The sequence below is a fragment of the Lissotriton vulgaris genome, unplaced genomic scaffold, assembly GCF_964263255.1.
Source record: "Lissotriton vulgaris unplaced genomic scaffold, aLisVul1.2 SCAFFOLD_301, whole genome shotgun sequence".
Taxonomy (NCBI): Eukaryota; Metazoa; Chordata; class Amphibia; order Caudata; family Salamandridae; genus Lissotriton; species Lissotriton vulgaris.
In genome coordinates, this window is record NW_028244321.1 from 1089339 (window position 1) to 1112015 (window position 22677).

General features: G+C 44.1%; 4 non-coding genes across 4 annotated transcripts; all 4 read left to right on the plus strand.

The window, feature by feature from the left end:
- Window positions 1-7611: 7611 nt before the first annotated feature.
- Window positions 7612-7693, plus strand: TRNAS-AGA (transfer RNA serine (anticodon AGA)). The gene has a single exon. It is a non-coding gene; the product is annotated as a tRNA-Ser (tRNA).
- Window positions 7694-10552: 2859 nt separating this feature from the next.
- Window positions 10553-10634, plus strand: TRNAS-AGA (transfer RNA serine (anticodon AGA)). Its single transcript has one exon. It is a non-coding gene; the product is annotated as a tRNA-Ser (tRNA).
- A 2861-nt stretch (window positions 10635-13495) lies between these two features.
- Window positions 13496-13577, plus strand: TRNAS-AGA (transfer RNA serine (anticodon AGA)). The gene has a single exon. It is a non-coding gene; the product is annotated as a tRNA-Ser (tRNA).
- Window positions 13578-20749: 7172 nt separating this feature from the next.
- On the plus strand, window positions 20750-20821 carry TRNAH-GUG (transfer RNA histidin (anticodon GUG)). Its single transcript has one exon. It is a non-coding gene; the product is annotated as a tRNA-His (tRNA).
- The last annotated feature ends 1856 nt before the right edge of the window (window positions 20822-22677 follow it).

Below are 22677 nucleotides of genomic sequence, written 5' to 3' on the forward strand. Positions count from 1 at the left end.
GCCTTTGTATAAGGAATGAGGAAGCAAAGAACACATTCAGCCTATCACAGGAGTAGCCCTGAATGTTCCGAATTATAATTTCTTCATGTCACTGTACGTTATTGAGCCCAAGTAGCTTGCCGTGATCGTATAGTGGTTAGTACTCTGCGTTGTGGCTGCAGCAGGCTCGGTTCGAATCCGAGTCACGGCATTGTGGTTGGCAATGTCACGGCAGTTGAGTTTTTCCTTTACAGAATTCCCAAATGTACCAGTTGTTTTTGTAAAATGTCTATTAAAACAGATCCTTTTCAATATTTAAACGATCTAACGACAAATTATTTAAACACACATGATTATAAGATGTAGGTATACTGTACTTACTGACATAAATTATCGTTCTTGAACATATTTGCGGTAAGGGGAGCGGAGCTCTCCCCCAGGCCAATCAGAATGCAGATGAATGCAGTTGCAGCTGAGTGACCTGTGTTGTGGCTGTCTACAGGGAATGAACATATGTAGCTGTCTCGCAGCCCAATCCAGACGTCAATCGAAGACAGGTTTCAATGCAAATAGAGCAGTAAGTGCAGAGAAATGCTCACTCTCTGAAAATGGCATTTATACAATAGCGAGATTAAATCCAACCTCACCAGTAGATAGGATTTATCAATAAATAAATAAAGCTTCTCCTCTCTGATATGGAATTACCCCCCAAAAAGTATAAGGGAATACCCAATGCTAACCTATGAGAGGGGCAGACCTCACAGTAGTGAAAAATGTAATAGACTGTTTGATACTACTAGGACATACAAACTACCACAGTACATGTCTTACCTTTTACTTACATAGCATGATGCCCCTAGGACTACCTAGGGCCTACCTTAGGGGTTACTGATATGTAATAAAATTGGAGTTTAAGGCTTGGCAAGTAGTTTTAAATGCCAAGTCGTAGTGGAATTTGGAATTTGGAATTTGGAATGGTATTTATAAAGCGCAGGCGGTCGCTCCGGAAGGAGCATCATGGCGCTATGGGTCCTGATTCCAGTCACAGAGTGAAGTGGGGGAGGCTAGATGGCAGCTTTGGACCAGTCGTCGGGGAGCTTGAAGATCCAGGTTTTGAGAAGCTTCCGGAATGGTTTTTCGACTGTTTGAAGCCTGAGATGCCTTGGCATACTATTCCAGGCTTTAATGGCTAAGTTGCTTAGAGTTTTGCCGCCTTTGGATTTCAGGTTGAATTTAGACAGGGTCATGAGGTTATCTTGTGAAGATCTTAGGGAGCGGCACGGAGTATAATGCGGGAAGCGTTTAGTTAGGTAGGAAGGACCGGATTTGTTGAAGGCTCGGAAGGCTACAATGAGAATTTTGAAGAGAATTCTCTTGTGCAGGGGGAGCCAGTGTAGGGTCTTAAGGGCTGCGGAGATGGAAGATTTTCGTGGAAGTTTTAGGACAAGCCGGGCGGCAGTGTGCAAGACACTTTGTAGTTTGGCGAGGGTGGACTTTTTGGTCCCTGCCATGAGTCCGTTGCAGTAGTCCACACGGGACAGAATGAGGGCTACCGCTAACGTTTTTCTTGAGTCAAGCGGGAGGAAGTCAAAGAATTTCCTTAATGACTTGATTATGCCGAAGCATTTTCCTGCCGTATTCGAAGCGTGGAGATCGAAGGAGAGCTCGGAGTCGAAGAGGACCCCGAGGTTCCTGGCTGATGAAACGGTTTGGGGTGGGGCAGCAGAGTTGTCCGGCCACCACAGGGCAGGGCAGAAGGAAGCATTTTTTCCGATGGGAAGAATCTCGGTTTTGTTCGAGTTGCAGCGCAAATGATTGGTGTCCATCCATTGGAAGACTGCTGTAAGGCAGTGTTTCAGGTTGAGCTCAGCCGTGTTGGAATTGTCGTCAAGGGGAATGATCAACTGAGTATCGTCGGCATAAGAAGTGACGGTTATGCCGAACGATTCTATGAGGGTAAGGAGAGGGATAAGATAGATATTAAAGAGGAGGGGACTCAGGATGGAACCCTGAGGGACACCGCAGAACACCTTTTTCTCCTTGGAATGATAGGGGCCAAGTGTGACGGTTTGGAACCTGTCACTGAGGAAAGAACTGATCCAAGATAGGGCAGAGTTGGTGATACCGATATCTGAGAGTCTCTTAATCAGGATGGAATGGGAAATGGTGTCGAAAGCTGCCGTGAGGTCGAGAAGGATCAAAATAGCCTTCTTCCTTTGATCTTGAAGGGTTTTGATTGTTTCGGTCAGTTCGATCAGGGCCGTCTCAGTGGAATGTTTCGGCCGGAAACCGGATTGTTGGGGGTGAAGTAAGTTATTTGAGTCCAGGAAGGTCTTGAGCTCCTTGTGGACCAACTGTTCCGTTATTTTACCTAGTGCGGGTAGGAGGGTGATCGGACGGAGGTTAGTCAGGTCGGAGGGGGGTTTGTTCGACTTTTTCAAGAGCGGCTTGACCACCCCCTTCTTCCAGGAGCGTGGGACAGAACCGGATGAGAGGGATTGGTTGATTATAGTATTGATGGAGGGGTTGATATCGTCGATGATGAGGTGAAGAATCTTAGGTGGACAGGGGTCAGAGGGGGAGCCAGATTTGCAGGCGAGGATCGCATCTCTGGTCTGGGACAAGGTAACCGGAGTAAAGCTTTTGAGACTATTAGTAGGCTGGTTGAAATGGTCCGGGTCCCGGGGTGAAGGAACAGGGGGAGGGGGAGGGACATTTTTGTGAATGAGGGTGATTTTGTCATCAAAGTAGTCGGAGATTTTATCACAAAATTCTTGAGATGGAGGGATTTCCGGTTGAAGAGCTTTGGGTTTGGTAAAGGATTTAACTATTGCAAAAAGGGTTTTTTGCTTTTGGCTAGCATCCTTAATGGCGTTAACGTAGTAGATTTTTTTTGCTGATTTAATGGATGCAAGGTAGGTTTTCCTCTGTAGGATGTAATTTCTGCGATCGCAGTTGTCATAGGTTCTACGACATCTCCTCTCAGCTTTTCTGCAAAGGAGGTGAGCGGCGGTTAGGTCCGGCGTGTACCAAGGGGCCTTGGGTTTGGCTGTTTTCAAGGCCTTGTCCCGTTTGTGGGGGGGGCATCGACTCGAAAATTCGTGAGTGAGCCAGTTGTTGAGACCTATAGCGTCTCTATCTATATCACCCGAGGGGGAAGGGGCATTAGATGGGGAAAGAGGATGAAGAGTGAGGTTTTTCTGGACAGTATTCCAGTTGATGGAGTGGGCGGGCTGGCGCAAACGATTATTGCAAGTAGGGATACGGCCGCTAGAAATATGAAAGGGGATTAGACAATGATCAGTCCAGATTTGAGGTATGGGGGATAGGGAGGAGAGGGACGGGAAGTTAGAACAGATACCGTCCAAGGTGTGGCCAAGGGAGTGTGTAGGAAGCTTGACGCTTTGTTGTAGGTTGAAGACGTCCAACGACTGCAGAAAGTTTCTGGAGTGCGGGTCCGCTATTGATTCAAGATGTATATTGAAGTCTCCTAGGAGGGTAAAATGTGGGTAGCGAAGAAGGAAACTTCCAAGAGCGTCGTCTAGCGAGTCTAGAAATTTCGTAGCGTTACCAGGTGGACGATAGATGAGGCCACCGGTGAATGAGAGCATTTTGCTAAGGTTTATGCAGAATCCTAAGCCTTCTGCATCGGTGAGGGGATCAAGGCAGAAGGTGTGACAGTTAAAGGTGTTCCTAAGGATAATTGCGACACCTCCTCCTCTACCTTTCTGTCTATCCTGTCTATGGAAGGAGTAGCCCGGGGGGAGGGCGGTGGCAATGTCTGGGTTACTGTCTTCAGTGAGCCAGGTCTCGGTGATCATGAGACAGTCCAGATCGAGGTCAATGATGAGATCGTGGATGTCCTGGCTGTGTTTACACATTGACCTGGCATTTATCAGGGCACCTGTAAAGAGAGGTCGCAAGATTTTGGGGGGTGTTGACCGTTCTGCTTCTAGGTTGAGGGTCCAGTGACAGTTGGAGCAACTGGGGGAGACAAGTACCGTAGATAGATCAAATTTGCAGGGGCAGTCGAGCTTACCTCGGAGTTGGTGGAGGTCGCTAGAGGCGTACCTGAGGACTGATGAAATTTGGGCAGGGGTTCCGGCGCCTGGCGCGGTCTTAGCGCGGACGGGCGCAGACGGGCTTGCCTTAGGCGCGCCTTCGGCGCGCAAACGGCGCTCCCGCTGCGCTCGTCCGCTGCGCTTTCTATGCAAGCACATTTCTAGGGGGAGTAGGCGTGGCCTCTAGTGGGCGTGGTCGGCGAGCGCGCCAGGTGCAATGGCGGCCGCTTTGTCGATATGTTAGCGCGACACCATCAACAGCGCTGTGAAGTTTAAGAAAGAGGCTTTTGTCTGATCGTGCCTAGAACAATGATAGCGGTGAGACAAGTAGATAAGTGACACCACACAAATTAAAATATGATGCAAACCGAGTTTGTTTTCGTACCTCCAGCTCCCGGCTTCCGCCTCAGGACTGGGTCAGGAGTAAGAACGTTGCGCTGAGTAGTCAGCGTTTATATATGTTAAAAAGTGGGCGTGGCCTCTAGTGGGCGTGGTCGGCGAGCGCGCCAGGTGCAATGGCGGCCGCTTTGTCGATATGTTAGCGCGACAGCGTCAACAGCGCTGTGAAGTTTAAGAAAGAGGCTTTTGTCTGATCGTGCCTAGAACAATGATAGCGGTGAGACAAGTAGATAAGTGACACCACACAAATTAAAATATGATGCAAACCGAGTTTGTTTTCGTACCTCCAGCTCCCGGCTTCCGCCTCAGGACTGGGTCAGGAGTAAGAACGTTGCGCTGAGAAGTCAGCGTTTATATATGTTAAAAAGTGGGCGTGGCCTCTAGTGGGCGTGGTCGGCGAGCGCGCCAGGTGCAATGGCGGCCGCTTTGTCGATATGTTAGCGCGACAGCGTCAACAGCGCTGTGAAGTTTAAGAAAGAGGCTTTTGTCTGATCGTGCCTAGAACAATGATAGCGGTGAGACAAGTAGATAAGTGACACCACACAAATTAAAATATGATGCAAACCGAGTTTGTTTTCGTACCTCCAGCTCCCGGCTTCCGCCTCAGGACTGGGTCAGGAGTAAGAACGTTGCGCTGAGAAGTCAGCGTTTATATATGTTAAAAAGTGGGCGTGGCCTCTAGTGGGCGTGGTCGGCGAGCGCGCCAGGTGCAATGGCGGCCGCTTTGTCGATATGTTAGCGCGACAGCGTCAACAGCGCTGTGAAGTTTAAGAAAGAGGCTTTTGTCTGATCGTGCCTAGAACAATGATAGCGGTGAGACAAGTAAATAAGTGACACCACACAAATTAAAATATGATGCAAACCGAGTTTGTTTTCGTACCTCCAGCTCCCGGCTTCCGCCTCAGGACTGGGTCAGGAGTAAGAACGTTGCGCTGAGAAGTCAGCGTTTATATATGTTAAAAAGTGGGCGTGGCCTCTAGTGGGCGTGGTCGGCGAGTGCGCCAGGTGCAATGGCGGCCGCTTTGTCGATATGTTAGCGCGACAGCGTCAACAGCGCTGTGAAGTTTAAGAAAGAGGCTTTTGTCTGATCGTGCCTAGAACAATGATAGCGGTGAGACAAGTAGATAAGTGACACCACACGAATTAAAATATGATGCAAACCGAGTTTGTTTTCGTACCTCCAGCTCCCGGCTTCCGCCTCAGGACTGGGTCAGGAGTAAGAACGTTGCGCTGAGAAGTCAGCGTTTATATATGTTAAAAAGTGGGCGTGGCCTCTAGTGGGCGTGGTCGGCGAGCGCGCCAGGTGCAATGGCGGCCGCTTTGTCGATATGTTAGCGCGACAGCGTCAACAGCGCTGTGAAGTTTAAGAAAGAGGCTTTTGTCTGATCGTGCCTAGAACAATGATAGCGGTGAGACAAGTAGATAAGTGACACCACACGAATTAAAATATGATGCAAACCGAGTTTGTTTTCGTACCTCCAGCTCCCGGCTTCCGCCTCAGGACTGGGTCAGGAGTAAGAACGTTGCGCTGAGAAGTCAGCGTTTATATATGTTAAAAAGTGGGCGTGGCCTCTAGTGGGCGTGGTCGGCGAGCGCGCCAGGTGCAATGGCGGCCGCTTTGTCGATATGTTAGCGCGACAGCGTCAACAGCGCTGTGAAGTTTAAGAAAGAGGCTTTTGTCTGATCGTGCCTAGAACAATGATAGCGGTGAGACAAGTAGATAAGTGACACCACACAAATTAAAATATGATGCAAACCGAGTTTGTTTTCGTATCTCCAGCTCCCGGCTTCCGCCTCAGGACTGGGTCAGGAGTAAGAACGTTGCGCTGAGAAGTCAGCGTTTATATATGTTAAAAAGTGGGCGTGGCCTCTAGTGGGCGTGGTCGGCGAGCGCGCCAGGTGCAATGGCGGCCGCTTTGTCGATATGTTAGCGCGACAGCGTCAACAGCGCTGTGAAGTTTAAGAAAGAGGCTTTTGTCTGATCGTGCCTAGAACAATGATAGCGGTGAGACAAGTAGATAAGTGACACCACACGAATTAAAATATGATGCAAACCGAGTTTGTTTTCGTACCTCCAGCTCCCGGCTTCCGCCTCAGGACTGGGTCAGGAGTAAGAACGTTGCGCTGAGAAGTCAGCGTTTATATATGTTAAAAAGTGGGCGTGGCCTCTAGTGGGCGTGGTCGGCGAGCGCGCCAGGTGCAATGGCGGCCGCTTTGTCGATATGTTAGCGCGACAGCGTCAACAGCGCTGTGAAGTTTAAGAAAGAGGCTTTTGTCTGATCGTGCCTAGAACAATGATAGCGGTGAGACAAGTAGATAAGTGACACCACACGAATTAAAATATGATGCAAACCGAGTTTGTTTTCGTACCTCCAGCTCCCGGCTTCCGCCTCAGGACTGGGTCAGGAGTAGTGGCAGTACACTGCAGCACAGGCACTGCAGTAGCAGGCTTGAGACAGGTTTGAAATGCTATTTCTTTGGGCGGCACAATCAGTCCCTGGGTATATGGTATACCACTTTACAAGGGGCTTTCAAGTAAATTAAATCTGTCAGTCAGGTATAATCCAATTATACACATGATTAGGGAAGAAGCACGTGCACTTCAGCACTGATTAGTAGCGATAAAGTGATCAGAGTCCTAAGGCCAACAAAAAGATACAGCAAAATGCGGAGGTGAAAAGCAATAAGGTGGGGTTGGGACCACCTTAAGAATGCAAGGTCTAACAAAAACGAACTAAGGATAACATGAGTAAAACATCAGGTTTCTCTACAGCATTTGGTGAGACAAGTGGGCCTTCTTTTATCTTCCATAAATGCAATCCTTCCTGGACCCCTTTATTATATAGCTCTTCCAGGAAAAAATATAAAGCACTTACAAAGGAGCCTCAAATACTCAAAGATGGTAGACTTCTGTAATATGGGCCATATACTAAAAGCAGCACGAAAACAGAGTGCAATAGGGTCCAAAAAACTTGAGTGACCCATGAGAGTATGCATGCAAGCCTATGGTATTCCAAACTAGAGATATACGCATGCAATTTTTGTTTTTACAAGAGAATGTGCCTGCTGAAAAAAACATTATTTTTTAAAAGTGCATTGCAGAATATCAGGAATTTGCTGTGGGACACCTTGAAAACTTGCATACAGATTATGTGCACACACCTTACAGTCAGTTGTTGTGGCCGAGTTGTTAAGGCGATGGACTAGAAATCCATTGGGGTCTCCCCGCGCAGGTTCGAATCCTGCCGACAACGAGAATCTTTTTAACATCGGCTACAATTTCAGAAGTTAACCTTTAGTATTTCTTCCATGTCAGTTTTATAAATAGGTGGCTTATTTTGGTGTCACTATTGCCATATCACATATTTATTATCGCTCCCCCTTTCATATCTTTGCTATAACTCTCGTCCTTCATTAGCGCTGGTGCAAACGCTTCAAATTATTATACCCTGGCTCTCTCGGTCATACCTGTGCATGCACTTGAAACTTACTTTACCAATAAAAGAAGCAAATAGAGAAATAAAATAAAAGTGCTAGCTGGATTAGGCAAACACACTTCATAAAACTGCATTTTCTTTTCTATTCTCCCCAGTGTTACAAGCTTAACTGCTCCCTGTGTAATTTCTCCTAACCTGCTGTTCCTGGAAGAGAATTTCATCTACAAGCTCTTTCTGTGTTTTTTCCTAGTCTTTTCTTTCCCTTTTCTTAGATTTGTAACTGTTCCTTTACGTGCTCTACTTAGGCGCCATTAATCTCATTTGAGCTCCGTGTACCTGCTGCTGTTTTCTCCACACCTCATACTGTCTTTTCCCTCTTTCTCTCTTTCTCTGCGGTTGGTGGCTACTTTCCAAAGCGTCTGATGCCCCAATGTTCCTTCGTCTTGTTGTCAGACGTGAATTTGAAAAGCAACAAAATTAACAAGCCTTTACCACTCACACATGGCAGAAGTTTATACTTTAATTTAATGAGCTAAGAAAAGTGTGTTGTGGGGCCCCTACGAGCCATGGTGCTTGCTTCATCATAATTAGGCATGCAGTCATTAGCCACAGCTCTGATTATGGGTCACTGAGGTCAGTTTCAATAATTCCTCAAAAACCTAACCATGCAGTCCCCCCTAACTGTGTAGTTATCTTGCTTTACTGCTGTTTGTGTGATTAGCTGGGAGGAGCTCACGGCAGCATCCTCCCAATAAAAGTGTAGATGGACCGTTCCTTAACTCCTTCTTGCTTCACATACAGATGGCTTGAGGAGGTACAGGGGAGATGCAGGTCTAATAAACAGAATAGAATATCTGCGCCAGGTGTGTTTCTCTGCATTGGTGTCCCATCAGAGGCCCACCAGTGTATGTGTGATCTTTGACTCCTGCCAGTTCACAAGCAGGCGGCCAGGAAACGGTTTCAGCCTATCAACCACTGAGGAGATAAAGCCTTTGTATAAGGAATGAGGAAGCAATGAACACATTCAGCCTATCACAGGAGTAGCCCTGAATGTTCCGAATTATAATTTCTTCATGTCACTGTACGTTATTGAGCCCAAGTAGCTCGCCGTGATCGTATAGTGGTTAGTACTCTGCGTTGTGGCTGCAGCAGGCTCGGTTCGAATCCGAGTCACGGCATTGTGGTTGGCAATGTCACGGCAGTTGGGTTTTTCCTTTACAGAATTCCCAAATGTACCAGTTGTTTTTGTAAAATGTCTATTAAAACAGATCCTTTTCAATATTTAAACGATCTAACGACAAATTATTTAAACACACATGATTATAAGATGTAGGTATACTGTACTTACTGACATAAATTATCGTTCTTGAACATATTTGCGGTAAGGGGAGCGGAGCTCTCCCCCAGGCCAATCAGAATGCAGATGAATGCAGTTGCAGTTGAGTGACCTGTGTTGTGGCTGTCTACAGGGAATGAACATATGTAGCTGTCTCGCAGCCCAATCCAGACGTCAATCGAAGACAGGTTTCAATGCAAATAGAGCAGTAAGTGCAGAGAAATGCTCACTCTCTGAAAATGGCATTTATACAATAGTGAGATTAAATCCAACCTCACCAGTAGATAGGATTTATCAATAAATAAATAAAGCTTCTCCTCTCTGATATGGAATTACCCCCCAAAAAGTATAAGGGAATACCCAATGCTAACCTATGAGAGGGGCAGACCTCACAGTAGTGAAAAATGTAATAGACTGTTTGATACTACTAGGACATACAAACTACCACAGTACATGTCTTACCTTTTACTTACATAGCATGATGCCCCTAGGACTACCTAGGGCCTACCTTAGGGGTTACTGATATGTAATAAAATTGGAGTTTAAGGCTTGGCAAGTAGTTTTAAATGCCAAGTCATAGTGGCAGTACACTGCAGCACAGGCACTGCAGTAGCAGGCTTGAGACAGGTTTGAAATGCTATTTCTTTGGGCGGCACAATCAGTCCCTGGGTATATGGTATACCACTTTACAAGGGGCTTTCAAGTAAATTAAATCTGTCAGTCAGGTATACTCCAATTATACACATGATTAGGGAAGAAGCACGTGCACTTCAGCACTGATTAGTAGCGATAAAGTGATCAGAGTCCTAAGGCCAACAAAAAGATACAGCAAAATGCGGAGGTGAAAAGCAATAAGGTGGGGTTGGGACCACCTTAAGAATGCAAGGTCTAACAAAAACGAACTAAGGATAACATGAGTAAAACATCAGGTTTCTCTACAGCATTTGGTGAGACAAGTGGGCCTTCTTTTATCTTCCATAAATGCAATCTTTCCCGGACCCCTTTATTATATAGCTCCTCCAGGAAAAAATATAAAGCACTTACAAAGGAGCCTCAAATACTCAAAGATGGTAGACTTCTGTAATATGGGCCATATACTAAAAGCAGCACGAAAACAGAGTGCAATAGGGTCCAAAAAACTTGAGTGACCCATGAGAGTATGCATGCAAGCCTATGGTATTCCAAACTAGAGATATACGCATGCAATTTTTGTTTTTACGAGAGAATGTGCCTGCTGAAAAAAACATTATTTTTTAAAAGTGCATTGCAGAATATCAGGAATTTGCTGTGGGACACCTTGAAAACTTGCATACAGATTATGTGCACACACCTTACAGTCAGTTGTTGTGGCCGAGTGGTTAAGGCGATGGACTAGAAATCCATTGGGGTCTCCCCGCGCAGGTTCGAATCCTGCCGACAACGAGAATCTTTTTAACATCGGCTACAATTTCAGAAGTTAACCTTTAGTATTTCTTCCATGTCAGTTTTATAAATAGGTGGCTTATTTTGGTGTCACTATTGCCATATCACATATTTATTATCGCTCCCCCTTTCATATCTTTGCTATAACTCTCGTCCTTCATTAGCGCTGGTGCAAACGCTTCAAATTATTATACCCTGGCTCTCTCGGTCATACCTGTGCATGCACTTGAAACTTACTTTACCAATAAAAGAAGCAAATAGAGAAATAAAATAAAAGTACTAGCTGGATTAGGCAAACACACTTCATAAAACTGCATTTTCTTTTCTATTCTCCCCCGTGTTACAAGCTTAACTGCTCCCTGTGTAATTTCTCCTAACCTGCTGTTCCTGGAAGTGAATTTCATCTACAAGCTCTTTCTGTGTTTTTTCCTAGTCTTTTCTTTCCCTTTTCTTAGATTTGTAACTGTTCCTTTACGTGCTCTACTGAGGCGCCATTAATCTCATTTGAGCTCCTTGTACCTGCTGCTGTTTTCTCCACACCTCATACTGTCTTTTCCCTCTTTCTCTCTTTCTCTGCGGTTGGTGGCTACTTTCCAAAGCGTCTGATGCCCCAATGTTCCTTCGTCTTGTTGTCAGACGTGAATTTGAAAAGCAACAAAATTAACAAGCCTTTACCACTCACACATGGCAGAAGTTTATACTTTAATTCAATGAGCTAAGAAAAGTGTGTTGTGGGGCCCCTACGAGCCATGGTGCTTGCTTCATCATAATTAGGCATGCAGTCATTAGCCACAGCTCTGATTATGGGTCACTGAGGTCAGTTTCAATAATTCCTCAAAAACCTAACCATGCAGTCCCCCCTAACTGTGTAGTTATCTTGCTTTACTGCTGTTTGTGTGATTAGCTGGGAGGAGCTCACGGCAGCATCCTCCCAATAAAAGTGTAGATGGACCGTTCCTTAACTCTTTCTTGCTTCACATACAGATGGCTTGAGGAGGTACAGGGGAGATGCAGGTCTAATAAACAGAATAGAATATCTGCGCCAGGTTTGTTTCTCTGCATTGGTGTCCCATCACAGGCCCACCAGTGTATGTGTGATCTTTGACTCCTGCCAGTTCACAAGCAGGCGGCCAGGAAACGGTTTCAGCCTATCAACCACTGAGGAGATAAAGCCTTTGTATAAGGAATGAGGAAGCAATGAACACATTCAGCCTATCACAGGAGTAGCCCTGAGTGTTCAGAATTATAATTTCTTCATGTCACTGTACGTTATTGAGCCCAAGTAGCTCGCCGTGATCGTATAGTGGTTAGTACTCTACGTTGTGGCCGCAGCAACCTCGGTTCGAATCCGAGTCACGGCATTGTGGTTGGCAATGTCACGGCAGTTGGGTTTTTCCTTTACAGAATTCCCAAATGTACCAGTTGTTTTTGTAAAATGTCTATTAAAAACAGATCCTTTTCAATATTTAAACGATCTAACAACACATTATTTAAACACACATGATTATAAGATGTAGGTATACTGTACTTACTGACATAAATTATCGTTCTTGAACATATTTGCGGTAAGGGGAGCGGAGCTCTCCCCCAGGCCAATCAGAATGCAGATGAATGCAGTTGCAGTTGAGTGACCTGTGTTGTGGCTGTCTACAGGGAATGCACATATGTAGCTGTCCCGCAGCCCAATCCAGACGTCAATCGAAGACAGGTTTCAATGCAAATAGAGCAGTAAGTGCAGAGAAATGTCTCACTCTCTAAAAATGGCATTTATACAATAGTAAGATTAAATCCAACCTCACCAGTAGATAGGATTTATCAATAAATAAATAAAGCTTCTCCTCTCTGATATGGAATTACCCCCCAAAAAGTATAAGGGAATACCCAATGCTAACCTATGAGAGGGGCAGACCTCACAGTAGTGAAAAATGTAATAGACTGTTTGATACTACTAGGACATACAAACTACCACAGTACATGTCTTACCTTTTACTTACATAGCATGATGCCCCTAGGACTACCTAGGGCCTACCTTAGGGGTTACTGATATGTAATAAAATTGGAGTTTAAGGCTTGGCAAGTAGTTTTAAATGCCAAGTCGTAGTGGCAGTACACTGCAGCACAGGCACTGCAGTAGCAGGCTTGAGACAGGTTTGAAATGCTATTTCTTTGGGCGGCACAATCAGTCCCTGGGTATATGGTATACCACTTTACAAGGGGCTTTCAAGTAAATTAAATCTGTCAGTCAGGTATACTCCAATTATACACATGATTAGGGAAGAAGCACGTGCACTTCAGCACTGATTAGTAGCGATAAAGTGATCAGAGTAGTAAGGCCAACAAAAAGATACAGCAAAATGCGGAGGTGAAAAGCAATAAGGTGGGGTTGGGACCACCTTAAGAATGCAAGGTCTAACAAAAACGAACTAAGGATAACATGAGTAAAACATCAGGTTTCTCTACAGCATTTGGTGAGACAAGTGGGCCTTCTTTTATCTTCCATAAATGCCATCCTTCCTGGACCCCTTTATTATATAGCTCTTCCAGGAATAAATATAAAGCACTTACAAAGGAGCCTCAAATACTCAAAGATGGTAGACTTCTGTAATATGGGCCATGTACTAAAAGCAGCACGAAAACAGAGTGCAATAGGGTCCAAAAAACTTGAGTGACCCATGAGAGTATGCATGCAAGCCTATGGTATTCCAAACTAGAGATAGACGCATGCAATTTTTGTTTTTAGGAGAGAATGTGCCTGCTGAAAAAAACATTATTTTTTAAAAGTGCATTGCAGAATATCAGGAATTTGCTGTGGGACACCTTGAAAACTTGCATACAGATTATGTGCACACACCTTACAGTCTGTTGTTGTGGCCGAGTGGTTAAGGCGATGGACTAGAAATCCATTGGGGTCTCCCCGCGCAGGTTCGAATCCTGCCGACAACGAGAATCTTTTTAACATCGGCTACAATTTCAGAAGTTAACCTTTAGTATTTCTTCCATGTCAGTTTTATAAATAGGTGGCTTATTTTGGTGTCACTATTGCCATATCACATATTTATTATCGCTCCCCCTTTCATATCTTTGCTATAACTCTCGTCCTTCATTAGCGCTGGTGCAAACGCTTCAAATTATTATACCCTGGCTCTCTCGGTCATACCTGTGCATGCACTTGAAACTTACTTTACAAATAAAAGAAGCAAATAGAGAAATAAAATAAAAGTGCTAGCTGGATTAGGCAAACACACTTCATAAAACTGCATTTTCTTTTCTATTCTCCCCCGTGTTACAAGCTTAACTGCTCCCTGTGTAATTTCTCCTAACCTGCTGTTCCTGGAAGAGAATTTCATCTACAAGCTCTTTCTGTGTTTTTTCCTAGTCTTTTCTTTCCCTTTTCTTAGATTTGTAACTGTTCCTTTACGTGCTCTACTGAGGCGCCATTAATCTCATTTGAGCTCCTTGTACCTGCTGCTGTTTTCTCCACACCTCATACTGTCTTTTCCCTCTTTCTCTCTTTCTCTGCGGTTGGTGGCTACTTTCCAAAGCGTCTGATGCCCCAATGTTCCTTCGTCTTGTTGTCAGACGTGAATTTGAAAAGCAACAAAATTAACAAGCCTTTACCACTCACACATGGCAGAAGTTTATACTTTAATTCAATGAGCTAAGAAAAGTGTGTTGTGGGGCCCCTACGAGCCATGGTGCTTGCTTCATCATAATTAGGCATGCAGTCATTAGCCACAGCTCTGATTATGGGTCAATGAGGTCAGTTTCAATAATTCCTCAAAAACCTAACCATGCAGTCCCCCCTAACTGTGTAGTTATCTTGCTTTACTGCTGTTTGTGTGATTCGCTGGGAGGAGCTCACGGCAGCATCCTCCCAATAAAAGAGTAGATGGACTGTTCCTTAACTCTTTCTTGCTTCACATACAGATGGCTTGAGAAGGTACAGGGGAGATGCAGGTCTAATAAACAGAATAGAATATCTGCGCCAGGTGTGTTTCTCTGCATTGGTGTCCCATCACAGGCCCACCAGTGTATGTGTGATCTTTGACTCCTGCCAGTTCACAAGCAGGCGGCCAGGAAACGGTTTCAGCCTATCAACCACTGAGGAGATAAAGCCTTTGTATAAGGAATGAGGAAGCAATGAACACATTCAGCCTATCACAGGAGTAGCCCTGAGTATGCCGAATTATAATTTCTTCATGTCACTGTACATTGTTGAGCCCAAGTAGCTCGCCGTGATCGTATAATGGTTAGTACTCTGCGTTGTGGCCGCAACAACCTCGGTTCGAATCCGAGTCACGGCATTGGGGTTGGCAATGTCAGGGCAGTTGGGTTTTTCCTTTACAGAATTCCCAAATGTACCAGTTGTTTTTGTAAACTGTCTATTAAAAACAGATCCTTTTCAATATTTAAACAATCTAACAACAAATTATTTAAACACACATGATTATAAGATGTAGGTATACTGTACTTACTGACATAAATTATCGTTCTTGAACATATTTGCGGTAAGGGGAGCGGAGCTCTCCCCCACGCTAATCAGAATGCAGATGAATGCAGTTGCAGTTGAGTGACCTGTGTTGTGGCTGTCTACAGGGAATTCACATATGTAGCTGTCTCGCAGCCTAATCCAGACGTCAATCGAAGACAGGATTCAATGCAAATAGAGCAGTAAGTGCAGAGAAATGCTCACTCTCTAAAAATGGCATTTATTCAACAGTAAGATTAAATCCAACCTCACCAGTAGATAGGATTTATCAATAAATAAATAAAGCTTCTCCTCTCTGATATGGAATTACCCCCCAAAAAGTATAAGGGAATACCCAATGCTAACCTATGAGAGGGGCAGACCTCACAGTAGTGAAAAATGTAATAGACTGTTTGATACTACTAGGACATACAAACTACCACAGTACATGTCTTACCTTTTACTTACATAGCATGATGCCCCAAGGACTACCTAGGGCCTACCTTAGGGGTTACTGATATGTAATAAAATTGATGTTTAAGGCTTGGCAAGTAGTTTTAAATGCCAAGTCGAAGTGGCAGTACACTGCAGCACAGGCACTGCAGTAGCAGGCTTGAGACAGGTTTGAAATGCTATTTATTTGGGCGGCACAATCAGTCCCTGGGTATATGGTATACCACTTTACAAGGGGCTTTCAAGTAAATTAAATCTGTCAGTCAGGTATACTCCAATTATACACATGATTAGGGAAGAAGCACGTGCACTTCAGCACTGATTAGTAGCGATAAAGTGATCAGAGTCCTAAGGCCAACAAAAAGATACATCAAAATGCGGAGGTGAAAAGCAATAAGGTGGGGTTGGGACCACCTTAAGAATGCAAGGTCTAACAAAAACGAACTAAGGATAACATGAGTAAAACATCAGGTTTCTCTACAGCATTTGGTGAGACAAGTGGGCCTTCTTTTATCTTCCATAAATGGAATCTTTCCCGGACCCCTTTATTATATAGCTCTTCAAGGAAAAAATATAAAGCACTTACACAGGAGCCTCAAATACTCAAAGATGGTAGACTTCTGTAATATCGGTCATATACTAAAAGCAGCACGAAAACAGAGTGCAATAGGGTCCAAAAAACTTGAGTGACCCATGAGAGTATGCATGCAAGCCTATGGTATTCCAAACTAGAGATATACGCATGCAATTTTTGTTTTTAGGAGAGAATGTGCCTGCTGAAAAAAACATTATTTTTAAAAATTGCATTGCAGAATATCAGGAATTTGCTGTGGGACACCTTGAAAACTTGCATACAGATTATGTGCACACACCTTACAGTCAGTTGTTGTGGCCGAGTGGTTAAGGCGATGGACTAGAAATCCATTGGGGTCGCCCCGTGCAGGTTCGAAACCTGCCGACAATGAGAATCTTTTTAACATCGGCTACAATTTCAGAAGTTAACCTTTAGTATTTCTTCCATGTCAGTTTTATAAATAGGTGGCTTATTTTGGTGTCACTATTGCCATATCACATATGTATTATCGCTCCCCCTTTCATATCTTTGCTATAACTCTCATCCTTTATTAGCGCTGGTGCAAACGCTTCAAATTATTATACCCTGGCTCTCTCGGTCATACCTGTGCATGCACTTGAAACTTACTTTACCAATAAAAGAAGCAAATAGAGAAATAAAATAAAAGTGCTAGCTGGATTAGGCAAACACACTTCCTAAAACTGCATTTTCTTTTCTATTCTCCCCCGTGTTACAAGCTTAACTGCTCCCTGTGTAATTTCTCCTAACCTGCTGTTCCTGGAAGAGAATTTCATCTACAAGCTCTTTCTGTGTTTTTTCCTAGTCTTTTCTTTCCCTTTTCTTAGATTTGTAAATGTTCCTTTACGTGCTCTATTTAGGCGCCATTAATCTCATTTGAGCTCCGTGTACCTGCTGCTGTTTTCTCCACACCTCATACTGTCTTTTCCCTCTTTCTCTCTTTCTCTGCGGTTGGTGGCTACTTTCCAAAGCGTCTGATGCCCCAATGTTCCTTCATCTTGTTGTCAGACGTGAATTTGAAAAGCAACAAAATTAACAAGCCTTTACCACTCACACATGGCAGAAGTTTATACTTTAATTTAATGAGCTAAGAAAAGTGTGTTGTGGGGCCCCTACGAGCCATGGTGCTTGCTTCATCATAATTAGGCATGCAGTCATTAGCCACAGCTCTGATTATGGGTCACTGAGGTCAGTTTCAATAATTCCTCAAAAACCTAACCATGCAGTCCCCCCTAACTGTGTAGTTATCTTGCTTTACTGCTGTTTGTGTGATTAGCTGGGAGGAGCTCACGGCAGCATCCTCCCAATAAAAGTGTAGATGGACCGTTCCTTAACTCCTTCTTGCTTCACATACAGATGGCTTGAGGAGGTACAGGGGAGATGCAGGTCTAATAAACAGAATAGAATATCTGCGCCAGGTGTGTTTCTCTGCATTGGTGTCCCATCACAGGCCCACCAGTGTATGTGTGATCTTTGACTCCTGCCAGTTCACAAGCAGGCGGCCAGGAAACGGTTTCAGCCTATCAACCACTGAGGAGATAAAGCCTTTGTATAAGGAATGAGGAAGCAATGAACATATTCAGCCTATCACAGGAGTAGCCCTGAATGTTCAGAATTATAATTTCTTCATGTCACTGTAAGTTATTGAGCCCAAGTAGCTCGCCGTGATCGTATAGTGGTTAGTACTCTGCGTTGTGACTGCAGCAGGCTCGGTTCGAATCTGAGTCACGGCATTGTGGTTGGCAATGTCACGGCAGTTGGGTTTTTCCTTTACAGAATTCCCAAATGTACCAGTTGTTTTTGTAAAATGTCTATTAAAACAGATCCTTTTCAATATTTAAACGATCTAACGACAAATTATTTAAACACACATGATTATAAGATGTAGGTATACTGTACTTACTGACATAAATTATCGTTCTTGAACATATTTGCGGTAAGGGGAGCGGAGCTCTCCCCCAGGCCAATCAGAATGCAGATGAATGCAGTTGCAGTTGAGTGACCTGTGTTGTGGCTGTCTACAGGGAATGAACATATGTAGCTGTCTCGCAGCCCAATCCAGACGTCAATCGAAGACAGGTTTCAATGCAAATAGAGCAGTAAGTGCAGAGAAATGCTCACTCTCTGAAAATGGCATTTATACAATAGTGAGATTAAATCCAACCTCACCAGTAGATAGGATTTATCAATAAATAAATAAAGCTTCTCCTCTCTGATATGGAATTACCCCCCAAAAAGTATAAGGGAATACCCAATGCTAACCTATGAGAGGGGCAGACCTCACAGTAGTGAAAAATGTAATAGACTGTTTGATACTACTAGGACATACAAACTACCACAGTACATGTCTTACCTTTTACTTACATAGCATGATGCCCCTAGGACTACCTAGGGCCTACCTTAGGGGTTACTGATATGTAATAAAATTGGAGTTTAAGGCTTGGCAAGTAGTTTTAAATGCCAAGTCGAAGTGGCAGTACACTGCAGCACAGGCACTGCAGTAGCAGGCTTGAGACAGGATTGAAATGCTATTTCTTTGGGCGGCACAATCAGTCCCTGGGTATATGGTATACCACTTTACAAGGGGCTTTCAAGTAAATTAAATCTGTCAGTCAGGTATACTCCAATTATACACCTGATTAGGGAAGAACCACGTGCACTTCAGCACTGATTAGTAGCGATAAAGTGATCAGAGTCCTAAGGCCAACAAAAAGATACAGCAAAATGCGGAGGTAAAAAGCAATAAGGTGGGGTTGGGACCACCTTAAGAATGCAAGGTCTAACAAAAACGAACTAAGGATAACATGAGTAAAACATCAGGTTTCTCTACAGCATTTGGTGAGACAAGTGGGCCTTCTTTTATCTTCCATAAATGCAATCCTTCCTGGACCCCTTTATTATATAGCTCTTCCAGGAAAAAATATAAAGCACTTACAAAGGAGCCTCAAATACTCAAAGATGGTAGACTTCTGTAATATGGGCCATATACTAAAAGCAGCACGAAAACAGAGTGCAATAGGGTCCAAAAAACTTGAGTGACCCATGAGAGTATGCATGCAAGCCTATGGTATTCCAAACTAGAGATATACGCATGCAATTTTTGTTTTTACGAGAGAATGTGCCTGCTGAAAAAAACATTATTTTTTAAAAGTGCATTGCAGAATATCAGGAATTTGCTGTGGGACACCTTGAAAACTTGCATACAGATTATGTGCACACACCTTACAGTCAGTTGTTGTGGCCGAGTGGTTAAGGCGATGGACTAGAAATCCCTTGGGGTCTCCCCGCACAGGTTCGAATCCTGCCGACAACGAGAATCTTTTTAACATCGGCTACAATTTCAGAAGTTAACCTTTAGTATTTCTTCCATGTCAGTTTTATAAATAGGTGGCTTATTTTGGTGTCACTATTGCCATATCACATATTTATTATCGGTCCCCCTTTCATATCTTTGCTATAACTCTCGTCCTTCATTAGCGCTGGTGCAAACGCTTCAAATTATTATACCCTGGCTCTCTCGGTCATACCTGTGCATGCACTTGAAACTTACTTTACCAATAAAAGAAGCAAATAGAGAAATAAAATAAAAGTGCTAGCTGGATTAGGCAAACACACTTCATAAAACTGCATTTTCTTTTCTATTCTCCCCCGTGTTACAAGCTTAACTGCTCCCTGTGTAATTTCTCCTAACCTGCTGTTCCTGGAAGATAATTTCATCTACAAGCTCTTTCTGTGTTTTTTCCTAGTCTTTTCTTTCCCTTTTCTTAGATTTGTAACTGTTCCTTTACGTGCTCTACTGAGGCGCCATTAATCTCATTTGAGCTCCTTGTACCTGCTGCTGTTTTCTCCACACCTCATACTGTCTTTTCCCTCTTTCTCTCTTTCTCTGCGGTTGGTGGCTACTTTCCAAAGCGTCTGATGCCCCAATGTTCCTTCGTCTTGTTGTCAGACGTGAATTTGAAAAGCAACAAAATTAACAAGCCTTTACCACTCACACATGGCAGAAGTTTATACTTTAATTCAATGAGCTAAGAAAAGTGTGTTGTGGGGCCCCTACGAGCCATGGTGCTTGCTTCATCATAATTAGGCATGCAGTCATTAGCCACAGCTCTGATTATGGGTCACTGAGGTCAGTTTCAATAATTCCTCAAAAACCTAACCATGCAGTCCCCCCTAACTGTGTAGTTATCTTGCTTTACTGCTGTTTGTGTGATTAGCTGGGAGGAGCTCACGGCAGCATCCTCCCAATAAAAGTGTAGATGGACCGTTCCTTAACTCTTTCTTGCTTCACATACAGATGGCTTGAGGAGGTACAGGGGAGATGCAGGTCTAATAAACAGAATAGAATATCTGCGCCAGGTTTGTTTCTCTGCATTGGTGTCCCATCACAGGCCCACCAGTGTATGTGTGATCTTTGACTCCTGCCAGTTCACAAGCAGGCGGCCAGGAAACGGTTTCAGCCTATCAACCACTGAGGAGATAAAGCCTTTGTATAAGGAATGAGGAAGCAATGAACACATTCAGCCTATCACAGGAGTAGCCCTGAGTGTTCCGAATTATAATTTCTTCATGTCACTGTACGTTATTGAGCCCAAGTAGCTCGCCGTGATCGTATAGTGGTTAGTACTCTGCGTTGTGGCCGCAGCAACCTCGGTTCGAATCCGAGTCACGGCATTGTGGTTGGCAATGTCACGGCAGTTGGGTTTTTCCTTTACAGAATTCCCAAATGTACCAGTTGTTTTTGTAAAATGTCTATTAAAAACAGATCCTTTTCAATATTTAAACGATCTAACGACAAATTATTTAAACACACATGATTATAAGATGTAGGTATACTGTACTTACTGACATAAATTATCGTTCTTGAACATATTTGCGGTAAGGGGAGCGGAGCTCTCCCCCAGGCCAATCAGAATGCAGATGAATGCAGTTGCAGTTGAGTGACCTGTGTTGTGGCTGTCTACAGGGAATGCACATATGTAGCTGTCTCGCAGCCCAATCCAGACGTCAATCGAAGACAGGTTTCAATGCAAATAGAGCAGTAAGTGCAGAGAAATGCTCACTCTCTGAAAATGGCATTTATACAATAGTGAGATTAAATCCAACCTCACCAGTAGATAGGATTTATCAATAAATAAATAAAGCTTCTCCTCTCTGATATGGAATTACCCCCCAAAAAGTATAAGGGAATACCCAATGCTAACCTATGAGAGGGGCAGACCTCACAGTAGTGAAAAATGTAATAGACTGTTTGATACTACTAGGACATACAAACTACCACAGTACATGTCTTACCTTTTACTTACATAGCATGATGCCCCTAGGACTACCTAGGGCCTACCTTAGGGGTTACTGATATGTAATAAAATTGGAGTTTAATGCTTGGCAAGTAGTTTTAAATGCCAAGTCGAAGTGGCAGTACACTGCAGCACAGGCACTGCAGTAGCAGGCTTGAGACAGGTTTGAAATGCTATTTCTTTGGGCGGCACAATCAGTCCCTGGGTATATGGTATACCACTTTACAAGGGGCTTTCAAGTAAATTAAATCTGTCAGTCAGGTATACTCCAATTATACACCTGATTAGGGAAGAAGCACGTGCACTTCAGCACTGATTAGTAGCTATAAAGTGATCAGAGTCCTAAGGCCAACAAAAAGATACAGCAAAATGCGGAGGTGAAAAGCAATAAGGTGGGGTTGGGACCACCTTAAGAATGCAAGGTCTAACAAAAACGAACTAAGGATAACATGAGTAAAACATCAGGTTTCTCTACAGCATTTGGTGAGACAAGTGGGCCTTCTTTTATCTTCCATAAATGCAATCCTTCCCGGACCCCTTTATTATATAGCTCTTCAAGGAAAAAATATAAAGCACTTACAAAGGAGCCTCAAATACTCAAAGATGGTAGACTTCTGTAATATGGGCCATATACTAAAAGCAGCACGAAAACAGAGTGCAATAGGGTCCAAAAAACTTGAGTGACCCATGAGAGTATGCATGCAAGCCTATGGTATTCCAAACTAGAGATATACGCATGCAATTTTTGTTTTTACAAGAGAATGTGCCTGCTGAAAAAAACATTATTTTTTAAAAGTGCATTGCAGAATATCAGGAATTTGCTGTGGGACACCTTGAAAACTTGCATACAGATTATGTGCACACACCTTACAGTCAGTTGTTGTGGCCGAGTTGTTAAGGCGATGGACTAGAAATCCATTGGGGAGAGCTGAGGAGGCACAACGCTACGCCGCCACCGAGCACCGAGCGCTGTTACACTACCCAGGAGCTCCCTTGCTGGGAGAACGCCGCCACCGAGCCAGGAGTCACTCACCTGACAGCTCCCTTGCTGGGAGAACGCCGCCACCGGAGCCAAGAGTCAAAGCCTGGGGTAATCGCGCCGCCGCTCCGGGACTACAGTTCCCGGCAGGCAACGCGGCGGCGCGCAACTGTGACGTCGCGCCAGGAGGCGCTTCTTAACTGGGACAGAGCCGGCGGAGCGGGGGAGAGCTGAGGAGGCACAACGCTACGCCG